Source organism: Miniopterus natalensis, chromosome 11, assembly GCF_054644295.1.
Source record: "Miniopterus natalensis isolate mMinNat1 chromosome 11, mMinNat1.hap1, whole genome shotgun sequence".
NCBI lineage: Eukaryota > Metazoa > Chordata > Mammalia > Chiroptera > Miniopteridae > Miniopterus > Miniopterus natalensis.
Window position 1 is genome coordinate 46,957,927 of NC_142091.1, and position 17,424 is coordinate 46,975,350.

At 51.3% G+C, this 17,424-nt stretch overlaps 1 long non-coding RNA gene across 1 annotated transcript in view; it reads left to right on the plus strand.

Annotated features, from left to right (window-relative positions):
- The first annotated feature begins 5,800 nt into the window (after positions 1-5,800).
- The window catches only part of LOC148092009 (uncharacterized), a 48,937-nt gene continuing 37,313 nt past the window's right edge, over positions 5,801-17,424 (plus strand). The window contains exon 1 of the long non-coding RNA XR_015715284.1: positions 5,801-5,838. This is a non-coding gene — a long non-coding RNA (uncharacterized LOC148092009). The remainder of the gene's footprint in view (positions 5,839-17,424) is intronic.

Below are 17,424 nucleotides of genomic sequence, written 5' to 3' on the forward strand. Positions count from 1 at the left end.
CCAATAAAAATGCTCTACAGGTTTGAATGTTTTTTACATTGACAGTGATCAAAACACCTTCCTTATTGGATTATTTGTTCCAAAGTAGGTGCCTCTCTTTTTCCACCAATGAACATTTACTGACACCTTCCATGTCCTGGGTGCTATTTAAGCAACGCACACCGAATACCACACTGTTGCTCACCTCAAGGTGATTAAGGTCAGGGGGCTCAGGTGAGCCCACCCTGCTGTCTTAGGATGGTCCCCCCAGAAGCAGACTCTGAGGTAAGGATCTGAATGCAAGCAGCTTATTTGGGAAGTAATCTCATGAAGCGTCGTGTGGGACTGGGGAATTGTGACAGGAAGTGACTGAGGGACACCAGTAGAGAGTTATGTTAATGAGCAGGTTACTGCTGTGGGCACCTAGGGCTCAGTCTTGCTGAGGATCTTGGGGACAGAGAGAGAGCATGCACGCACCTCCAAGATACCCCACCTGCGTGGTGAGACGTTTGGGGTATGAATCCACCAACTCTTGCCCACCCTTGTCTGAATGTTGCTCCAGTATCTCCAATACTCTGGCCGGCCTGTGCACCATCTGAGCTTGCTGCTGAAGCCAGAGAAAACCCGCAGGCAAAGAGTCTTAGGAGCTTGCAATAGAAAGCCAGGGACACATATGGACACCAGCGACACCTGCTCTTCCTACCCAACATATAGTCATCTCCCTCCTCCTCCCTTCCTAACCGCTCTCAACTTTCGTTCAGGTGTCCACCTCTCTGCCATGAAGCTTGTGAGTCTCAGGGGACACTGAGCCCACCCTGGCTCTAAGCAGGGGCCCTGACAGGCACAGTCAATGAGCACATTCCAATCCTCCAGCTGTGGTGGGGGTTGAAGTGGGCATTGAGCCAATCCATTCAGAGTGGATCTCAGGACTCCTGCCTGGAATGCTAGATCAGATATGTTCTGTTTTGGGTAAGGTAGCCTGTGGCAGCGAGAGCTCTTAGCACTGGCTACAATGAGGAAAACCAGCCCGAAGACAAAGCCAACACAGAGGAGGGCAGAGCTGAGAGAATTGCAAAGAAAGAGAACTGAAGCTTTTACCCTGAACTCTTTCTCCATGGGAGCCTCTTTCTTTTCTGTTATAGTCAGGTCTCCTCCATTGCATGTGGAACACATTTACTGGAAGCCCTGACATCTGTGGAAATACAGCTTCTCTCACAGGTATATCTATACACGGATCCTGAAGAAGAAATCTGCTTGGACCATATACATGTCTGTTGGACTGATCACCGCTGGGGCTATATGGTTGGCCAGCCCTGGGAGCGATGCCTAGTCTTGAGCGAGGAGGGTATAAAGATCATGGGTTCGGGAGTCAGCCAGTTGTATTTACTCTGCCATATGCTGGCTCCTGGGAGACCTTGGGCAAGTGACTTCACTTTTCCAAGATTCCATTTCCTCATCACTAAGGTGTGGGTGATAATAGTATTCACCTCAAATGTGGCTGAGAGATATACACACAAGTTTAGTGGTGGAAGTGGCCACGTCCCTGACCTGGAGTTGCTCAAACAATGCCTCTTATCCACTCTAGTTCTCTATACCCTTATTAATATCAGCCCTCAATTTTTAAATTCAAAACCCCTTATATATAATTTACTATGTACCAGGCACTGTTCTATGCACATATCTCCCTCTTTCTATGCCCATATCACAGGTGAGGAACCTATTGCACAGAGAGGTTAAACCACTTGCCCAAGGTTACCCAGTAAATGGCAGAGCTGGGATTCAGACTCAGGCATTCTTGACTTCAGAATCTGTGCTACTAATTACTGTACTTGGTTATGATGTCTCGTAGAATAACTGCACTGTACATATTTGTGGGGTGGGTATATGATAGATGGATAGACAAATGGACTTGAGTGAGTCCCCTCCATGGGCTACAACAGAGAAGAGTATCCCTGTCCTTGCCCCTAGCCAGCTGCTCTGTGGAGGGTTTGGGAGCTGCCCCCCTAGCTCCATTCAGTTGCACCAGTGTGTCCTAGAATGGGCTTCAGGTTTGCATGAACAAGAGTCTTCCTGGGCTACAGTTGTGTCCTGGTCTGCCATGAGGGTGCAATGGTTTTTATGGCATTATTTAGTCTCTTGTTTCTCTAGAATTCTGCCCTTGGATTTCACAGTTGGCTTTGTGTGTGTGTTCATCTCCCCAGGCTATTTGGGACTGGGGCTAGAGTACTTTCACTACCCTGTGTCTCTTCCTCTCTCCCTGCACACCCACTCTCTGTGTCTCTCTTTGCTCTAGGTTGGCACATCACCTCCTGCCTGTAACTTCAGCTCTCCAGCACTGACTTTCCCATCATTGATGCCAACATGCTGCACATATTCCCCAAAGCACTGTGGTGCCTCTGAGGGTATTATTGATTTTGACAGGTGCCATTTCTCCCCCATACTGTCTCTGGAAAAATCCACTGTAAGTGTGGTAGGCCTGAAAAGTTCCTAGTGACCTTGTTTTCTGTCTTATCCATGAAAAATAGTGTATTCTGAGGTCTATCAGGTGTCAGATTGGAATGAGGCCCCAGGGATCTTGCTTCTTACACATTCCTGAGTGTTTTTTGGGGAGATACAACTCTTTCTACTTCCTGGCTTAGAAAGTCCTCCAAAGATAGTTCCCAAGGTGGCCTGGGGCCAATCGGCCTTTTCTCATCATTTAACAAGGTCACTGGACTCTATAGAGATCAGCCTTTCTCTTCCTTCTGAAAGCCCAAAGCCTTTTCATAGCAGCTTGAGAAGGAAGCTGGGGAGAACCATGCTCACTATTTTACCCCTTCCTGGAACATTTGCACGCGGGAAGGAGGTCTGAGCGTGTGGACCCTTTTTCATTTGGAGGGAGTTAGAAGCACCCTGTCTTCTCTACAGAACATCTGCACTTCAAGAATACACTTAGGGGAACTTTTAACTTTCTTCAAGGAAACTGCTGGGCTGGAAATGAAAAGAAACCAGGCCCAGCACCTCCACAGCCCTCTTGGAGCACTATCAGGTGGACAGCCAGTGACAATGAAGATCACCACCTGGAGTTCTTCCATGGGGAGGAACACACAGTGGTGTTGAGACACTGCTTCCAGTCTGAGGTGAAGGTATTTTTAGGAATGAATCTGAGCCTTCCTTCTCTCCCTCCCTCTGATGCTAATGTGGCCATCTGCATCTCCCAGACAACCTTCACAAGCACACATTCACCATCCTAGAAGAGTGGGCTGGGGAAGAGATTGTTATTAAATATAGAATACTGAGTCGTGGCAGAAGGAGGCTGAGTGCCTGGCATGCTAAGAGTAGGGCAGAGGTGTTGGAAACCTGGAACCAATTCCTGTACTCTGTGATGCTCACAAGTGCTTTCTCATTTCTGGAACGCCATTATTTTTTTATTTTATTTCTTTAATCTATTAAGTGAGGGGCTTAGGTATTTTGTCTAAGGTCTGCTCTAACATTGCATGATCTCAGTTGTGTAAACTCCCAGACACAGTCAGAGTCCAGCAGGATACCCCATGGTTACTCCTTTGTCCAGAGGAGTGGGAGTTGTGACCTCCTGCCTCCACTCTCCCCCCTACCCACCAGGGAAATAGCCAGCAAACGTGGCTTTTGTATGATGGCAAGAGGCTCTGGCCACTGGCTCAAGAAGTCCCAAGGCTTATCTCCCTCTATGCAGTTACCCCCCCCCCATCACCTCCCCAGTTTGCCCTACATCCAAGGAAAAGCTCACCCCTCAGCCCTGAGACCCACCTACCAAGAATCTTTCTTACCTGAGCCTCCTGAGTTAAAAATGTTGGGAGTGAAATGGGAGGAGGAAGCAGAGGGCCTAGGAACCCATTGATACATATTTGTTTCTGAGCTATTAGAACTGTGCTGGGCAATGCTATCTCTATAAAACTTGGTTGGCCCACAGTGTTCTTAAAGCAGTCTTTAATTTGTTTAATTTGGAGAACATTGTGCTACAGACAAGGTGATGGGGATTATAAAAATAAAAGTAATGAAAAATACAGCTCCCATAGCACCATGTACTTCTGATTATTTATCAGCTGCATTATAAGTTGCATGAACCATATCCAGCTCACAGTAGCATTTGTGCAATAAATGAATGACCCGTCTCCATCTCCATTGCCAACATGGTTATCTCGGGCCCAGGCCAGAAGCAAGAGGCTTTGTATCCAGTGAGGCCTTGTGCTGGGGGTAGAGGTAACACTGTTTCTTGAAGGTCCTCTCTCTCAGCTTTCCCAGATCATTCTGAAAATAAGGCAGGGCCATGCTGGTCTCATCTCCTATCTCTGACAGTGCCCAGGCTGAGCTCAACAAAATGTTTGGGCAGGTCAGGCCCCAGAGTTGTTCCTTCAGAAAATAGACCTGGCCTGTCCAGCACTCTAGAGGTATGTACAGGGCTGTAGAGGCCCCATTGCACAGTGGTTAGACATGCACATTTTGGAATTAGATAGCTCTAATCCAGACTCTGATACTTATTAACCAGGTGACCTTGACAAGCTACTTTACTTCACGGAGTCTCAGTTTCCACATCGGTAAAAGGGGATGATAATAAGAATGCATGCCTTACAGAGCCCTTGTCAGGACCAAATGAGCCCCAAGGACCTGGAGTAGAGCCACTTGTTAAGGAGCAGAAAAAAAAAAAAAGCCCCAGGTTTGATGGGGGAAAACTGCTCTTCTTGTACTTGCTTGGCAAGGGACCATAGTCTTTCCAGAGGGTAGTCTGGTGCTGTGGAAATTCCAGCAGCCTGGGGTCACAATACTGTCTTCTCACTGCCCAAGGCTGCCTGTTGTCCCCACTGAGTCAGCTCAGTTACAAGGACATTTATTGATGCCTACATTGGGCCAAGCCTGCGATGGGCCTGGGCCCCAGGGGAGAGCAAGACATGACTCCTGCTCATGGGATCCTCATTTCATGACCACTGCAAGGTGTTTGCTATATTTACAGTTTGCAACGTTGCTTCACACCCCTCACTAGGCCCTCACCACTTACACTGTATTTGTGTGAATGGTGCTCCTGAAGCTGTGGGGTATGGGCAACCCGGGGAGGGGCAGAGCAGAGATTAAGGTAGCCATTTGACTGCCAAGAGAAGAGGGTCTTTGCTAACACAGGTGGTCTGCACCACTCCCCCTCTTCCCACCAGCTTTGTTCTAAGCAAAGGCAGTCCAGGTGAGGGGAAGAGCCTATCAGCTAGCAGGGCATTCCGCGAAGCCCAGAGTCGTCAAGAAGTAACGCAAGGAGGAGGCCCACAGCCGTCACTGGCAGTCTGCGCTGCTTCCCCACGTCCAAAACAGGACAGACGATGCTGCTTGATTCCCAGCTGCCTAGGCCACGGAGCGGGAGGCCCAGCCCTTGCCTCCCCCTTGACATCAGAATACAGCCCCCGGGTTTTCATCTGGCGCACTTCATCACTACGCCCCTGCGGGTCGGCCCTCTGCACTGGCCTCCAACCTGCGCGGGTCGGGGCAGCGCCGCCGCGCGCGGACTCGGGCCCAGCTGCAGCCCACGTGCGCCCGCAGCTGCCGCGGTGACAGCTGGCCCCACAGCGCCCGGCCGCGCGGCGAGCCGGGTGGGCTCCGCTCAGCCCTGCCATTGGTCGCAGCCCTCGGGGGGGGCGGGGCCGCGCCCCCGCCTGCCCTGCTATTGGCCGCGCCGCCCATGGGGGCGGCTCCCACCCCGGGCCGCGCGGCGCTGAGCTGCGGGCGCTCGCCGGCTAAGCCTGCGCGGGGCCGTCTTGCGCGCTGCCAGCTCCGCGGGCGGCCAGCGAGTCCCGACCGCCGCGCGGAGGCCCGAGGCGACGCGGGAGCTGGCCCGAGGCTCAGTGGCCAGCGCGGCTCTCGGTAAGGCCGGACAGCGCGGGGCTCCGGGGCGGGCGGGCGGGCGGGCGGGGACCGTGCCAGCCGAGCTCGGACTCGGAGCCCCGGCCGGCGCCCGGGAGGGTCAGGTGCGGCCGCAGCATCTCCCGCCGCACCCACCGGGCGCCCCGAGAGCAGGTGGCGCTGCCCAGGGGGCCGGAGCTGCTCCCATCGCTCTCTGGTCGAAATAAGAGCCTCCCGTCCGTGCCCAGGCTACCTCTCGCTCTGCCCGCCAACACCCAAACCCGGCGGTGGAAGCCTGGAAGCACCCCGGGCGCCGGCGCGGAGGGGCGCAATGCGCCAGCGGCACCGCCGGCCGCGGGGCGGAGGGTCACGGCCGAACTTCGCTCCCACGCTTCGGGCTCCGCGCCGTTCACGGTGTCCCCTGGTTTTCGCTGCCCCCTCCCTCCCCCTCCCGCCTAACACCAGGAAGTCAAGTTGGGCCAAATGTCAGTGGCCTGGTCGCCTGCGGGCTAGGACCCGGTCTGGCCTGGGGCCGGGCCCTGGCGGTGGCCCGCGGGGACGCGACGCTGTCCTCTGGGCGCCGCGCGTCCCCCGGCGCTCCCCGCGGGCTCAGGGGCCCGGCCCCGCGTCCGCGGCGCCGCCCCGCCGCTGCCCGCCCCGCCCCGCCCCGCCCGGGAGAGGTGGGGTCCTGCGGTGGCCTCTGCCCGCCGCCCCGCCCGGGAGAGGTGGGGTCCCGCGCTGGCCTCTGCCCGCCGCCCCGCCCGGGAGAGGTGGGGTCCCGCGCTGGCCTCTGCCCGCCGCCCCGCCGCCCCGCCGAGCAGGTGGGGTTAACGTGACCCGGGCTGGCGCGGTGGCCGAGACCGAGCGGGGGAGCGTTTTGCTGGATGGGGAGAGGCGTGCTGAAAGCAGAGTCAACGTGCGGCGCCTTCACATTGTTTATTCTGAAGCTTGGGCTCTTAAAGCCAGAAAGCTTTTGTGTGGAGGTGCGTCCGGCTCTGCGGGGGGGGGGGCTTCAGCAGCATGTGGCCCCTCTTGCTGTCAGTCTTGCTTCTCATTACAGTCTTCAGTGGTTTAGGTGAAGGGTAAAGTCACTAACTGGCCCCCATCTGGGCAGGTCCCTGGGAATAAAGCCAGGGACCGGCTGGCCCTGGGATGTTTGCATGCCCGGGTGCCCTGGCACCTGCACCAGCTCCGCTCCTGTCCCCTTCCAGGGGAAGTGGGCCCAGCAAGTGGGCCTCAGTTCTCCAGGGCAGCTCACCCGATGCTCTGGAGACTCTGCAGTAAGAACTGGCCTTTAGGCAGAGAGGACAGATTTATTCAGTGCCTGCTGGCGGACACGTCCTGTCCTGTGGTACTTTTGCAGTCGATTTCATGGTTACTCTCCAGACTCAGAGTTTAACCCCCCTCATTTTAGAGATGGGGAAACAGACTCAGGTAGGGTGAGTGCCCCTGGTCACACAGCAAGGGGCTGAGCCAGGATTTAAACCCGGCTTAGCTTTGCCAGAGCTAAGGCAAGTGCTCTCCTTGTTGCCCTGTGGCTGTGGAAGGTGGTGTGCCCTGCTGCATGATCATGGCCCTACTGTGTGCTGCCTGGAGGCTCCTGGGCTCTGAAAAGATTCTCTCCAAAGATTCAGGGGATGCTTCTTTGGTAAAGCACTGAACTGACCCAGGTTAGCCCAAATTGTTCAACCTGCAGACCCCTTGCCCACCCTGTCCTCCAATCAAGGGTGATGGCTGGTGTTTGTTCTGCTATGATGGGAAGGGATTGATTGCTGGTGTTTGGGTGCTGTTTGGGGGTGAAGCTTGCCTGTGCCATGGACTTGGTCTCACCTCTCAGAGTTGGCTTCTGGGATGGTCTAAGAGAACTGTGTTAGCTGAAATAACCTCTACCTTAGGACTGAATCTAGTTTTGCTTTTATTATTTTTCGAGGTGGGGCAGGTGTTGGAGTATACCAGTTGTAGATACAAGGTTTGAGCATAACTTCATAAAAAATGACATCACTTTTATTTCCACCTCCTTCCTTCCTTAGAGCCAGGGCTTTGGCTTTTTGCTTATCTCTCTCTTCTAAAAGAAAGTCACTATTAGCTTACTACCAACCAGTTACACTTTATTTATTTATTTTATTTATATTTCCAAGGAGAGGCCTGAGACTAGGAGTGTGTGTGTGTGTGTGTGTGTGTGTGTGTGTGTGTGAGGGGTGGCAACCTTGTGAAAGGCTTTCTTTAAAAAAAATTATTTTTAATTATAGTTGACATAATATTATATTAGTTTTAGGTATACAACACAGTGATTAGACATTTGTAAACCTTACAGAGCGATCACCCCAATAAGTCTAGTACCCACTTGACAGCATACATATTTATTACAATATTATTGACTATATTCCCTGTGCTGTACTTTACATCCCCATGACTATTTTAATAATCCAACCAGTTACACCTTAGCATAATTCAGCTTAAGGACTAAGGTTGCTTGTAGCTGTGGTCATTGGAAGGCCATTCCCTGCAGCTGCAAGGAGCAGAGGAACAGGTCCAGACAATCCCCCTCTGCCTAGGACTGAGCTGTGTCCCTGTCCTCTGCCCACATCTCCACCCCTACCTGGGTGTGCTTCCCCATCGTGGGCCTGCCCCTTTTATTTCCTACTACTGGAGGGTAGAGGTCCTGCCCTCTTGGTGGAGAGCCTTGACCCTGGAGGGAGGAATGAGATGTGGGTGCAAGAAGATTTGGACTGAGCATTGCTAATCTTTGAAGCCCTCCCTGGACTAAGGGTCTCTGGAATACTGTTCATTGTGCTGGGATGTTTTATTCTTTGTATCATTAGATCCCCACATTAGCCCTCTGAAGAAGTAGGTAGGGTTATTCTCATTTTACAGATGAGGAAACTGAGGCTCAGAAGGGTTAAAACTTTCTCCTGCCACACAGAGAGTGAGCAAACAAGCTAGGATTCTGGCCTTGTATGTTCGAAAGGGGTCTGCTTGGTGAATTTAACACTAAGGGAAGCAGGAAAACTTTCTGGCCATCCTCTGAACTTGGAGGTTTAGTGAGTGCAGCTCCCCTGCTGTGTTTACTATTTCCTCCCACCTTATATTGTACAGTCAGTCCTCACTTAACATCATTGATAGGCTCAACAACTTTAAGTGAAACAATATATAAATGAACCAATTTACCATAGGCTTGTTGATAAGAGACAGTTAAGTTCTTGTCATCTCATCAACGTTATAATGAAACAACTTTGAATGAAACAATATTATTCAAGAACCTGCTGTAATTATCTGTGGATGTGTCTTCTCACACCTCTAAGAAGTGTCATTTAAGATACTCACAAACTTGGCAGGTTTATTTTCTGTTTCTCACAATACTCTTGCTCTGTATCCCCTCAGTGTTTATGCCTATCTTTATTAGTATATCCACCATGATGTATCACAGTCCTCTATTTAAAAATGTCATGAATATTTTCAAACAGAAAAATAGAATAGTATAATGAGCCCCATATAATCATTATCCAGCTGCAATAGTCATCAAGATTATGACAAGTTGGCTCTCTCCCCCTCCTCTTCTCTCTCTTCACCCCTCTCCCTTTCTCCCTTTCTCCCTCTCTCCCTCTCTCCCCCTCTCCCTCTCTCTCTGTCTCTCCCTCTCTCTCCCTCTCTCTTTCCCTCTCTCTCTCCCTCGCCCTCTTTCCCTCTCTCCCTCTTTCCCCCTCTTTTTTTCCTCCCCTCTGTTCTTTCTTCCTGAGGTATTTTACAGCAAATCTCTGATATCATGCCATTTTGCCCCAAATAATCTGGTATATATCAATTTTAGAAAGAATAATCTGTTTCATACAACGTTGCTGTTATTGCATGGAACAGAATTAACAGTAATTCTTTGGTCTCATCTGTCCGTATTCAGATTTCCTTGGTGGTTTGAATCAGGATCCAGACAAAGTCTGTGCTGCATCTGGTCGTTGGTCCCTTTATGCCGGCTTACATCTGGAGCAGCACCCCCCGCCTTTCAGCCAGTCATTCCTCTCCCTTTTAAGTGCCCACTTCCCCCACTGGACAGCGAACCCCTTGAGTGGAGGTGGCTTCCCTGCCGTGTGGATCCCCAGCACCCTGTCCGGGATGGGGCAGAGGCTCCCTGAACATCTGTCCAGCTATGTCCTGGCCACTCAGGAAATGCGTTTTGGATGAATGAGCCCTGCCGTGGCTTGTGTGACTGCCTGTGCCTGTGTTTAGATAAGAGGTTTTAAAACAAGATGACTTGCTCACATGTGGACTTTTCTCAGCAAACATCAGTCTGTAAACACCCTGAAATGATAGAACTGGTTGCTGTGCGCACCCGCGCCACCCTGGTTTGTGGTGGGGAGCCCAGACGGCCACATTTGTGCCCGGAGCAGCAACTGGCCTCCCAGATCACGTGTGGGGCTGACAGAGGGACTGAGGTCATTTCCGTCTGAGCTTTGAATCCTGACTTACTCAGCCACAGGGATTCCCACGTTATGACCCAGACCCTTGGCGTTTGGGCTTCGAGGAGAAGGCCGTCCACCTCTCTCTTTGTCGTCTCTCTGGACAGCGCTCCTTCCTTTGTGCCTTCAGGAGCCTTCTCTAACCTGTGTCACTCCTGGGTGAGCTGTGGAGCCTTTCTCAAGTCATTGTGCACCTGCAGCTGGCGGGTGGGGACAGAAGGTGAACGCTTGACCTTTCAGTGTCTTGTCTGAATTTGTGGTGAAGAGATAGCATTGCCGCTGGCACCCGTGTGGGAGGCCTAATGAAGGGGACCAGAGGCTCGAGTGGGGAGACAAAGGCGCGCTTCCTCCTGAGTCCCTGTCAGCCTCCGCCAGGTGCCAGGTGCCGGCCACTCCGTGGGCCTCCTCTGCCCCCCCGGCAAGGACCGGCTCTGCGGACAGCCCTCAAGTGAGGGGGTTCTTCTTCTGTTTCTCTCCCTCTTCCTCTTGGGCATTCTTCTGAGCCACAGTCTCTTCCACTAGGCAGAAATATAACAAAATGTTATGTCTTTCTTTCTGGGTGGCAAGGCTAGAGTTGATTTCCCCCCCTTTATCTTCGACCTCTCTCAGTACTTTTCCAAAAATTTTATAATAAAAATATTTTATTTTTCTAATGGAAAACCCAAACACTTGTGCTTTTTTTCCTCTTAAAGAAGAGAATTTCCCTCAACCAATTTGGATGGGTAGACAAAATTAAACATGCATTTGGTACAACTTATTTATGTGGATAAGGTCATAGAGCCATCGGAATTTTGATATTTACTTATTTTATTTTATGATATTATTTTAAAGAACATACCTGGACTTCCTAAAAGTTAGGAAGTAAAGAAAGCTGGGGCTTAGGAGATGGGAGGCTATGATACCCACATAGCCTCACTCTCTCTCCCATTCCACTTCCTCTCCTTTCTTCCTGCGAATTTAATTTTATTTCCCCAACATGAAATTGTTCTAATGCTGGGCTCCTGATTTTGATTTTTTTTTTTTTTTTTAATTCAGGGAGGTTGAGATATCAGAGAAGGACAGTATGACATACTGTGTTAAGACAAGGCAGGCAGGGCAAAGCTTCAGGCTCTGATGGCCTGTCTTGTCCTCTTGGGAATGTGCCTGAGGGCCAACCACCCTCGTCCCTCACTTTGGGGGACCCTGGTCCTTCCCTGCACCATTTTCTGTTTTCTTCCCTGTGTCCTCCCCAGAGGTAGAAAACATGGCTGTGCTGTGCTGATAAGGCTCCTCGTTTCTAAAGCGCCGATCATCTGGCTTCAGAAACTCAGAGCTGGTGGGGGTGATAGGAAACGTGGGCCTTCTTTCTGGTCACAAACAAACCTCATTGCAGGGTTGCATCACTGTGGAGTCTGATTTTTGAGATGCTTCCTTTCCCTGTCAGCTATTGAGGAAACATCTATCCCTGTGCCCCAAATGAAGAGCCTTTTGTAGATATCAGGTATGGTATCATTTCTTAAATGCAATTGCTCTGTACCCATCCATGCATCTAAATATTACTGCAGTTCATCACAGAAAAACCTGTCTATCTCCATGGCAGCCGGCAGAGAGTGGTATGTGTGGATACTGCTGATGTGCTCAGGGTTGGGATTTTTAGTGTGTTCCTTTTTTCTTTTAATTTTATTTATTGATTTGAGAGTGAGAGGAAAGGGGTGGGGAGAGAGAGAGAGAGAGAGAGAGAAACACTGATTTGTTGTTCTATTTATTTATTCATTCGTTGCTTAATTCTTGTATGGTGACCTGACCAGGGATCGAACCTGCAACCTTGGCGTATTGGGATGACTCTCTAACCGACTAAACTACCCGGCCAGGGCTTTTAGTGTGTTCTTTATTTGCACTTCGTGTTTCCCTCCCCTGAGAGTTGGGGTAATTCCCCACCCTAAATCCCCTCCTCCCAGAGGCTGTGCAGCACTTGCATTTTTCCCAAGGCTTGGTCAAATTTCTCCTTGGGGAATCCAGCGGTAAAGGCAGGCCCAAGAACAAGGCCTTGTTTCCTGCTGGTTTGGGGCTCAGGTTTTGCTCCTTCCTGGGCAGTGGGGAATTTCCAGTGCAGGTGCCCCTTTTCTGCTGGCTGCAAGGGGAGAACGGCAAAGAGTTGGATGGATGGAGGCCCCTGGTCCCTGAGCTGCTACAACAGCAGGTTTATGGGACATTTGCAGGCCTGAGGTCCTGACACATTCAATCTAGAAGCCCAGCCTTTCTAGAGATGGGAATGGGAATCTAGGGACATCCCATTCTGGCCTTGCCACCATGGTGTTAATGTGTTAAGATATGAAAATGACTTCTTTGCTCTCATGACTCTGAATGTCTGGCCTTGGCTACTTATTTGAGTACTGACTGTATCTGGTAAAGATTTGCAGGATTTCAGGGTTTAGCCTATGCCTGGGGCCAGGAGGGCGAGGTGCAGGGGAAGATGAAGTGCCTGGCAAAAAGTTAGTTGGACTTTTGGTCACTAAGGAGAGTTGCTCCTGGAGCAGAGTGGGCCCAGGATCTGCTGGGGGCACACTGTTGGATAGCTGTTGATCCCAGGGAGGCAGAGTGGGGGTTGAGGTATGGTATGCTGACTTCACGGTTGCTGACACTCCAGTATCAGGACAGCTGGGCTTTTGAGCAACTTGATGCAAAGGTGAGATGAGTCAGGAGCTCCCTGCTTGAAGGAGGGAGGAATCTGACAGCCATATGAAAGGGAAAACAGAACAGAGGAATAAGCATGGGGTGGGGAAGGCATCTTTCCAGACCCTCAGGGAGAGGGTTCTGTCATTCCCTTTCCTTGGGGAATGTCCTGTGGGGCTCCTGCAACCAGTTGGGGCCTTGGGGACTATGGGGTCTGTGCTGGGAGAGCTTCTCAGTCTCCTTCCCGGAGTTGCAGCCATTCCTGTTGGGAAGGAAGGAAGAGGCTCTGGATGAAGTCTCAGGCTTCCTCTCAATTCCAGGCCTGCTACAACCAGGGGGCCCAAAAGTTTCTGCTTGGTCCAGGTTTTCACCCCCAGCTTGGGTGGGTCTGTTTACCTTGTATCTGACATTTTGGACTCTCTTAAAATTTGACTCAGCCCCCCTCCCCCCACCACGCACACATACAGATGCATGGTACTCACCCCCCCACATACAGATCCACGGTACTCACCCCCACATACATGCATAGATGCATGGTACTCAACACTCCCCCCCACACACATACAGATACATGGTACTCACTTCCCCCACACATACAGATGCATGGTACTCACCCCCCCACACATGCATAGATGCATGGTACTCAACACTCCCCCCCACACACATACAGATGCATGGTACTCACCCCCCCCCCCCCCCCAGTACATGGATGCATGTAAAATAGTCACTAAATACAAGGGGAGTTCAGTGAAAAGCAAGTCTTCCTTCTTCCCCTGTCCCTCAGCCCTCAGCCCCTTCCTCAGTGGCATCTGGTGACCCCAGTCTCCTGTGGATCCTTCCCAAGCCTAGGCATAGCTTGGTGCCTATGTGCCCCTTTGCTCCTCCTCAGGCCTCCTGGGGAGCAACCAGGATGTGAAACAACAGGGCCCACGGGGCTGCTGAGACTCAGTAGTTACTTGAATTAGCCAAAGCTTAACTAGCACCCTACTTTGTCACCTCACCCCTTTAGAAATATCCTTGTGTTAGATTTGTGAGTATAGAGAGTCTGGGTCTGAGACTAAACCTCAGAGGAATGTTCCAGATGCACGTGACAGAGACAGGAGCAAAACCAGACAAACGTGCTAAGAGAGACTTGGGAGCAAATCTTAGCCATGTTGCCTTGGGCAGGTCAATGAACCCTAATATTTTAGTCTGTAAAAAGGAGGTATTTATCCCTATCTTAAGGTGTAGAGACAAAATTAAAATATTTGTGAAGTGCCCTGTATAGGCAGGCACCCCAAAATGTCAGTTTTCCCCGTTTCTAAGGAGTGACCCAGTTTCAGAATGAATGACATTGGCATGGAATCCTCTGGATGACTTCCCGGAAGTCCTCTCAGTGGGTCCCTGAGCTTTTATTTCCTTGCAGAAGGCAGCCAGCTCTCCGTTTTCTACTAAATTGAACTCTCCCCCTCCCACCTCCTCCCGTTCGAGGGGAGCCCAGCCTCCATCGTCCCCAGCCTCTCAATACCACCTCCTCTGTCCTGCCCTCCCACTCCCAACCCCATTGGTGAGCAGGATGCTGCTGGCCACTTGGACAGGACTCTGGGCTGTTTATGGCTGTCTCTGGGGTGTTTATGTTGTAACCTCTTCAGAAGCTCCTAGCAGATGTCTGTTTATTGCTGAAACTTCATCTTTATCTTCAGCATGAAAGAAGAGAGGAGCTGTTTTTAGAAATCTTGATTGGCATGGTCACACAATGCAGCCTAGATTGCCTCCCCGTTTCATTCTTCATTGCTCTCGCTCTCTACCCATTCTAAACCCTTCAGATCCAGGCGGAGAGACCTTATATGTCCTGATTTTAGGGCAACACTTAAATTTGGCAGGCAGTTGCAGTCTCTTAAAAAGGTAGGTCAGAGAAGCAAAGGCAACCAGCTGACTGTCTTTTTCTGGGCTGGGGCACAGGGTGTGAACGAGGGTAGCATTTCTCGTCCACAGAAACCAGCACCTTCCCCCACCTTCAGTGGGAGAGGCCACCCCCTGCCTGCTGCCCGCTGATTGGCTGGGAGATCTTTAGTGGTTCCTTTCCCTTTGGACTCAGGAAGGCTCAAGATAAGGAGGGAGTGGAACTGGGGTTTGTACAAATGATACTGACCTCCTGGGAGGCCAGGAGTCACAGAACCTGGGATGTGAGGTTGGAAAGGCCGTCTGGGGTCGTCCACGTCTCACACTCCTGCACATTGTTTTACCTTCGGGGAAACAGGCTCAGAGGGACCTCGATACTGAGCAGGGCCTCGCGCACACGCGCACACACACACACACACACACACACACACACACACACACAGTTCCTTGCTTGAGGTCACCAGGCCAGGTCCCTGTCAAGCCTGTTCTCCATCCACCATGTGTGCCAGGCCGTGATCCTCTGACCTGTCTCCAGCTGCTCTGCTTGCAGTTGGCCTTCCTTTCGAAGGACAGAGCCTCACCCCCTCACCCCCTTTCTAACCATTCTTCCAGTCTTTGAATAAAGGGTGTATATACTTGTAGCACTGGTTTGCACAGCCGCTTGGTGCAAGATCTTTCCTTATCAAAAATGCTTTCCCAGAGCCTTGGCGCCTAAAATTCCTACCTTTGTTTTTAGCCCTTGTCTCCAGAGGGCCATATATATATATATAATTTAACTGGGAAGGACAACAGAGATTAGTTTATCTCTAATTAGCATTCAGCTAAGAGCTGAACCTTGAGAGAGTGGGGGATGAGTCAGCTGGGAACAGGCTGAGGAAGGCATCAGAAAGGATTGTAAATAGGGTGTATCAAGGCAGGCTTGGAGCACCGTGGCGATGGCTCCTTAGCTTACAACGTGCAGTTTCCATGCTGGGGACACTGTGGTGAATGACAGGAACAGAGTCCATCTAATTCATGGAGAGAGGTGTGTTAGATGAGCTAACTGATGAGCCTACACATCAAGACAGAGTATGCAATGTGCTTTGGAAAGTTGCACGGTGTGGGGAATCAGGGGAGACTTCCTGGAGGAGGTGGCGCTTGGTTATTGAGATGGGCCTTAGAAGGCAGGACGGATTTCCATAGACAGAGATGGGCAGAGGTATAGCACACAGAGATGTGGGAAAGTGAGGGTACGTTCGGGGTGCCACATGGTGGAAACATGGGGGCTGCCTAGGGAACCTGTGGAAGCCCAGGCTGAAATGAGGCCAGCCCTGAGTGCTGGGGTGAGAACATGATCCTAAGCCTGCAGGTAGTGGGAAGCCATTGGAGACGGATGGTCAGAGCTGCTCTTCAGGCAGATTGGCTGGTGGGGAGTCAGGGTGAGGGATCTATCAGGAGGTCTGCACTGCCCTCCATACTTTGGATGTGTGCATTGACCAGATAGCAGCTGTTTATCAGGACCAAGGAATGGGAGGTGGGGGGCAGTTAAAGCTGAGTCCAAATAAGGCCTCGTCTGTGTCCTGGTTTTGCTCCGCAGCCTTCTGTGTGAAGGGAGTCAGTGTGGGCAGTCCTGTCTTTCAGTTTAGAAGAACAGGCCATTTTGGAACTCCTCAGTTAGGGTCTTAGAATATGGGACACCTGTCACTTTCTGTGCCACCTGATGTGCCTGCTCTGAGCTTTGGCAGCTCTGTCCTCTGTAGAAAATGGTCACTGCCCCACTTTTCATCATCTTGCTACAGGCTAAGTCCCCTGTGCTGATCATTCCCCTTCCTCAAGGTCAGTTTGAGGGGAATGAATAGGGAGCCTGGTGCTGAGCCCCTATGGGGGTGGGTACCCATGGATCCAGAGCAGGACTTACCTGCCTGCATGTGGATGAGACCCCCACCAAAGCTGGGATGGGACAGGAACCCAGGTGGCCCCCTCCTCCTTTGTTAGAATCAGTTCTGCAGGGATCAGGTGCTGCAAGCATTGTGGGCCGTGATCTGAAATGACTGATCCTCCCTTCTGTGGTCTCATAAGCACCTGGGTGTCTCCTGCAGGTGGGTCCTGCCCTGTGTCTCCGGTGCACACTTTGCGTTTACTTCCCCAGTAGGAGGAAGCTTGAATGTACTGGTGGACTGGGGCTGGACTTGATGTCACTAGGCAACTGGAACACATTGTGGGGGGTTGGCTGCCTTCCAGCCTTTTCCCCAGCCCTGTGGACATCCTGGCCATGGGGAGGGGACAAACGCTGAGCTCAGCTTCCGCTTGCACCAGCGTTAACCTGGCAGGTGGGAGGCATGGCAACCTGGTACGCTTGCGGCTTTGACATTTGAGCAGGGCTGCTGGCACCTGTTCTCTGCCATAGATGTCTCAGAAACACCCTTGCTTTCTGAGATGGAATAAATTGCTCCTGCAAGCAGCAAATGTCATGAGTTTAGTGCCTATGGGAGCTATGGATGGGGTGGGGGTAGGGACCGAAACAGCTTTTGTCTTTGTTTGTTCTCCTAGCATCAGTTCCACCAAAATGAGACCAAGTTAGTTCATTGATTGATCAGCTGAGCACTCTTCATTCTGCCAGTCAAGATGTCTGGAGTTTCTTCTATTT